Source organism: Bison bison, unplaced genomic scaffold, assembly GCF_000754665.1.
Source record: "Bison bison bison isolate TAMUID 2011002044 unplaced genomic scaffold, Bison_UMD1.0 scf7180017864524, whole genome shotgun sequence".
In the NCBI taxonomy this organism is placed as follows: Eukaryota; Metazoa; Chordata; class Mammalia; order Artiodactyla; family Bovidae; genus Bison; species Bison bison.
This window is the reverse complement of record NW_011495075.1, coordinates 3,078,579-3,085,324: the sequence shown is the minus strand read 5'-3', so window position 1 is coordinate 3,085,324 and position 6,746 is coordinate 3,078,579.

Below are 6,746 nucleotides of genomic sequence, written 5' to 3'. Positions count from 1 at the left end.
GGGATTCTCCAGGCAAGAACACTGGAGTGGGTTGCCATTTCCTCCTCCAATGCATGAAAGTGAAAAGTGACAGTGAAGTCGCTCAGTCACGTCCGACTCTTCAAGATCCCATGGACTGCAGCCTACCAGGCTCCCCCGTCCATGGGATTTTCCAGGCAAGAGTACTGGAGTGGGGTGCCATTGCCTTCTCCGTAACCTGCTATACTCCAATACAAAATACAAATATATATATATATATATATATATTTTAATTTATAGCAGCAGCAGCATTGCAATATTTTAAAGTTAAAGATACAAAATGATGTAAACTTTTGAAAAGAATAGTGGGTTTCATAGGTTGAATTGAGAAATACAGATGCTTGCAAAGCATGAAGCCTATTTACCCTGGTCAAAGGCTGGGAGTCCATCGGAATTGAAGTGGTATTGTGTGAAGTTTTTGCTGGATGGTTGTTTTATTTCTTTGATTCTTGCATGCAGTTTCTGCAAAGTTTGAACAGTAGCTGTCTGTGATGTGGCAGCCGCTCCTTCCAACAATACCCAGAGGTGGTCTTTTGTCCACACACACCGAGGGCAGTGCCCGCTCTGTCTGAGGCAACCCTGAGGCTGCTGCCTATTTTCAGCTGGGTTGGTGATGACATTCCAGGCTCGGGAAAACTGAGCGCTGCTGTTACGGTACAAACCCTGGGTTTTCCTCTTGGCAGGCACTAAAAATAACCCACCAAATCTGTAATTTTCAAGATAATTTTGGCTTTGGTTTTGTAAGCGATGGCATGCATCTGGACGATGTCTTTCAAGCTTGACTTTGTTTCCAGCACCATCTCTGAAGCCATCAGTTCTCAGTGTGGACCAAGCAAATGCATATTAAATTATTTTGGTGTAGTAACTATGTGAAAAAAAAATAGAAGTCTAAATATTTTGAAGTTCATTCTGTATGTAGTTTACCTAACACTCATGTCATTTCAGAAAAATGAGGAAGAATAAATCCATGAGTAGAATATATTCATTTACTAAGGCTTAAACATTTTTTGTGGTCAGTCAATGTGATATTTTTTTTTTCCAGCTACTTTTCTGCTGCTTCAGACATAGGGAAAAAAAGGTGTCGTTGAAAAGTAACAAGATATTTTTAGGCTCTGCCAAAGCTTCAAGCTTTCATTCTTTTACAGGAAGGTGGAAAGGTCTTCCTTTGCCGCCTTTGGGATCCTGTGACACCGAGAGGAGAGATTTCCAGCTGCCCTGCAGCCTCTGCCCAGCAGGATGAGGGCACGTTGTTTAACAAGGAGCTCGGGTCTTTCCTAGGAAGCAGAGGAGTCAGCTGCTACATCACCCTCTGCCCCGTGACCGCAGACCCCACACGCCTTGCACCACCGGGTCGAGTATTTCAGTGGCGTGTGATGAGAAAGGCTGGGGGTGGAAGTGGAGGCTGGACAACCATGGGCTTCCCGTCAAGTCCTGAAAAAGGCCAGTTCCTGCCCTTGTCTGCCGATGCCCAACCAGAGCTTTAAGACCCATTCATGTCATGGATGCCTGTCCTGTCCTGAGCAAGGAAGGTCAAACTACACACACAGTGGATCTGAAACTTCAACTTGGTCAGAGCGAGCTGTGAAGGAAGGAATGCTGTGTTCTGACTGCAGTAGAGATTTATTATGGACAGAGAACTACTCAGGAAAACCAAGAATTTCCTCCTTAAAAAGTCTTATCTTGATCTTCTTAGGTCTTCTGCCCATTTTTTGATTGTGTTGTTTGTTGTTCTCGGTGTTGAGCTCCATGAGCTGTTCCTCCATTTTGGAGGTTAATCCTCTGTCCATTACTTCCTCTGCAAAAATGTTCTCCCATTCTGAGGGTCGTCTTCTCATCTTGCTTATTGTTTCCCTGGCTGTGCAAAGCTTTTAAGTTTAATTAGGTCCCCAAACAATGGAATATTACTCAGCCATAAAAAAGGAATGAGATTGAGTCAATTGTAGGTATGGGGATGGACCTAGAGTCCATCATACAGAGTGAAATTTAAATCAGACAGAGAAAAAAGAATAGTAGATTAACACATATATGTTGAATCTAGAAAAAATGGTACAGATGAACTTTTCTCCAAGGGAGGAGTATAGACAAGACATAGAGAGTGGACGTGTGGACACAAATGGGGAGATGAGGATGGACATATATACACGACCACGGGTAGAATAGGCACCTAGTGGGAAGCGGCCTTATTATAGCACTGGGAGCCCAGCTCGGCGCTCTTTGATGACCTTGAGGGCTGGGATGGGGTGAGGTGGGAAGCAAGTCCAGGAGGGAGAGGATATATGTACACAAACAGCTGATTACTTCACCGTACAGCAGAAGCCAGCACAACATTGTAAAGCAATCATCCTCCAATAACAAAATATAACTTTTCTCTCAGAAGTTGGGGAAAGCGTATCAACCGATCCTTCAGCATTTCATCAAGCACTTGTTATATTTTGATTGTGAGTATCTGGTTGGACATGACAAATCTGTAAGTACGTTTATCAGTGTTTCCTTGTTTCTTTTTTCAAGTTATATGGTGATGAGTAATAAATCTAGGATGGGAGCCATGACCTGCAGCCTGTAATTGATCTCATCACTAAGTCAGAGGAAGTGGGGTTAGGAAACAGGAATGCCCAGATGAACGGGGAAGGTGGCAACATCGGGGTGGGGTGATGCAAAAGGAGGAGAGGACAAGATAAAATTGGGCCCAGCGTGGGAAGGACTTTCCTGGTGACCTCTCAGGGCGTAGACGCGCTTATCACAAATGGCGGGAGGAAAGAATTAACGTGCCTGGCACAGGGTCCCTGAAGAGCCGTGCAGCTACAGGGGGCTGGCTTCTGCTGTGACTCGACAGGAGGGAAAGCTTCACTCGGCTCTAAAATACGATGCTTCCTTTTCAGATGAACTGACACCAGAAGTCGGCTGGTGTGAAGAGTCAGCCTGCCTCTGAAGCTCCCGAGAAGCATCTGTGGGGCCACCGCAGCCCCGGCACGGATGTCTCAGCAGCCGTAGTGGGTCCTCAGCTCTGAGAAGGCCCCCCACCCTGCGCTGGGTGGGAGAAGGAATGGCACCCCATCCAGGTGACCGCACTTCTCAGAAACTGACAGCTGACGGCAGCGGCTGTCTACTGCAGAATTACTGGGAAATCTGCAGGCTTCAGTGCATCTCCAGACCCATAGACAGGCTCCAGTACGCTTCCTCAGAATGTTCCCTCCATACCCCGCACAGCCCAGCCAGGGAGATCATAGGGCCTCTGGATCGGATCTCTGATTGAAAGAGAAAGGAAGAAAGGGAGGATGGAAGGAAAGAAGAGAGGGACGGAGGAAGAGAGAAAGAGAGGAGAAAGAAACAGCGTAGCCAGAAATAAAACCCAGCCGACACAGGGTCTGTCCTCTGATGACCACCAGGGGCAGAAGGCCCATTGCACCATCTCAAGAGGCTCCCAGAACTGACAACTCTCTGTTGCAAGCAGCAAGTGTATGAGATAATTCCAGATTATATCTTCTATTCACTTTATTCAATCAACTGACCAGGACGGAAACCTGATCATCTGGGGGCAAGCGAAGCAGCCTGGGTGCTGCTCCTTCTCGACACAGCTGGAGAGGTGATACACCGCCCGCACAGCAGTAGGCAGCGTGGGGATGTCATCGGGCCACGTGTGGTCAGATCCATTCCACGTTAGACGTCACGGACAGCCTCTTTCGGAGGCTCCAATCCAATGCGAAGAGTAGGTAAGATTTAGGACTTCTGAGAAATGCCCACCAAGTTTCACACACAGAGGAACAAGATCTCAGCCACTCAGCTCCAGAACTTATGCCTCCATCTGAGCAAATACCCTCCATTCTAGGAAAGAATTACGATCTTTTCTGGGCCTGGAATTTTTCTTCCCTACTTCTTCCAGAGGTAAAATGTCACCTCCAAGACAAAACAGAGGCACCCCTTTGGGGCTGTCCATCACCAACCCCAAAGCAAAGATGCTGCTTCCTCTGCGTGTCTCGAAACACTTTATGGAGGCATCATTATAACCTGACCTCTTGGTACAGAAATGGTGCCGTCCAGTCTCTCTCTTTGGCTTCTCCAGAGCAGGACTGTTGTCTAGTTTATACTTTTTAAACTGACTTGTTATGTTGAGACAGCAATATTTCTCAAAAGTAATGTGGCACACATAATGACTGTAGAAGGTTAGGAGATTCGGAGAGAAAACTACCAATAGACCTTCATAAATCGTCCAATAAAACTTGATTCTCATGGAAAGGAAGGGGAAGGTATAAATTAAGAGCAATGAAGTGGGGGTGTGTTTGGACAGAGGAGGGTGGGAGGTAGGTAAACGGAGTAGAAATAAGGAGGCGGAACGTGAGAAATAGAGAAGGGGCAGCGTGTGAAGCTGGGGGATGATGCCGGAGAGCCTGTAACTTGAGACTGTGGGAATCCAGTCAAGGGGAAAAGTTGGTCACTTTTTGTGAGGAGGGAAGGAAGCATCCGTGGGAAAAACATTGAAGCCGACACAAAAGTGCTTGGCTGGAGAGGAAGGGGTCAACTTCCATGTAGTGAGCGGACCCCTGCTGGGTATTCTGGGGGGGCAACACCAATAAATAAAAGATCTGAAGATGGTTCACATTGTTACTAGGACTTTAGTCACCAAAGGGACTTTTCTGAGCATTGCTTCATCTGGGCCTTGTAACAACCCCGTGGAGAAGGCAGAGCAGTGATCACTAACTTTCCTCCATACATGAAGACACAGGTCCTGTTCTCAAGAAGCTGATAAGCAGTTAAAGTGAAAGAACTCAAAAAAGAGAAATAAAAAGATAACAGCAAGCACCAGCAGTACCTGAATGACAAGAAGTGTTTTGTGTGTTCACACCTGGAGCGGGGGCGGGGGCTCCCACCGGCATCCAGAGGAAAGAGCCGAAGGATACAGCCGATCACCCCCAAAGCTCGGAACCGCCCCCCAACTAACAACATCAGTCTAAAACGTCAATAGAGCCACGGCTGAAAACTCTTGGTACATGGAAACCCATTAAAGACATTTATTTAGGCAAACTGTTTATAAAACCAGATACTTTGGCATATAAGTACAAATTTCAGATTGTACTCTTCACTTGGGTAGTATGGTGGTAACTTGCTTTGGTTCAGTGTCTTAAAGATCAGTGATTTTTTTGAATGTCATGTTTAAATTGAAAGTAATCATTGTTTCAAATAACAAAATCCAAAATGTGGGGCTCTCTACAGAATGAACTAGCTTCTTCAACAGATACCTTATGGGGAAAACACACACATTAAGAAGAGGAATCCTCAGTGAGAAGGGACTGAAGACTGTCAGACGCTGACAATGCATAAACTTTGTTTAAATTCTAGTTTGAACAAAACCTCCTTTAAAATTTCTAAAACAAATCAGAACAACTGAGCACTAAAGGGACATTTGATAGTATTAAGAGGCTTTTAGTTTTAAGGTGGGGCTTCCCTGGTGACTCAGCGGTAAAGAATCCGCCTCCCAATGCAGGAGATGCAAGTTTGATCCCTGGGTTGAGAAGATCCCCTGGGGAAGTAAATGGCAACCCACTCTAGTATTCCTGCCTGGAAAATCCCATGGAGAGACAAGCCTGGTGGGCTACAGTCCATGGGATCACAAGAGTCAGACACAACTTAGCTACTGCTGCTGCTAAGTCACTTCAGTCGTGTCTGACTCTGTGTGATCCGATAGATGGCAGCCTACCAGGCTCTCCCGTCCCTGGGATTCTCCAGGCAAGAGTACTGGAGTGGGTTGTCATTTCCTTCTCCAATGCATGAAAGTGAAAAGTGGAAGTGAAGTCGCTACTAAACAACAACAAAAACAGTTTTTAGGTGATCATAACATACTAATATTATGGTATGTTATAAAGAAACCTTCTCTTTCAGAGAGAAATATGGAAATGCATGTGTGCGCGCTCAGTCGTGTCTGACTCTTTGTGACCCCATGGACTGTAGCTCACCAGGCTCCTATGTCCATGGAATTCTCCAGGAAAGCATACCAGAGTGGGTGGCCATTTCCTTCTCCAGGGGACACCACTGAGCCACCTGGGAAGCACATATGGAGATAGCAAAGGACAGAAGCACGAACACTCTGAGATCGGGGGTGTATGACAAGTGACTGGTCACGAGCAGATGCTTTCTGAAGCTGGGTGATGGGGAACATGGGTTTACTACACTATATTCTTTAAGTTTGTCTATATTTGACATAATTACTAAAATAGTTTTAAAAAAATACTTCTACCTTTATATACAGGTCAACCTAATTTATCGTAAAAGTGACACCTCAGTGCAATGGGAAACGTATAATCTGGTCGATAAACAGTGTTGCCTTAATTGATCATCCATTTCAGAAAAGAAAAACAGAATCTTAACCTCTGTGCACCCAAGTCACAAAAATCAATGAAAAGTAGCTGTGATCTAAGCACGAACGGTAAAATGATAACTGTTTTAGATGAAAATGTAAGTGGCCATCTCCAGGAGTTTGAAATAGTATGACTTTTCTTAAATGAGACACAAAAATAGCTCAAAATTAACAAAGATTGAGAACTTCTGTTCATCAAGTGACAAAATTAATAGAAAACTAAGATATTTGTGAGGTATCTACCCTACTAAAAATCATGTCTAGGCTATGTAAAGAACATCTACAAACCAACAAAAAGGGCAGAGAATCTGGCAGGAAAATGAGCAAAACACTTAAGTGATTCACATAAATATAGAAGAAGGTACTTTGTCATTTACTG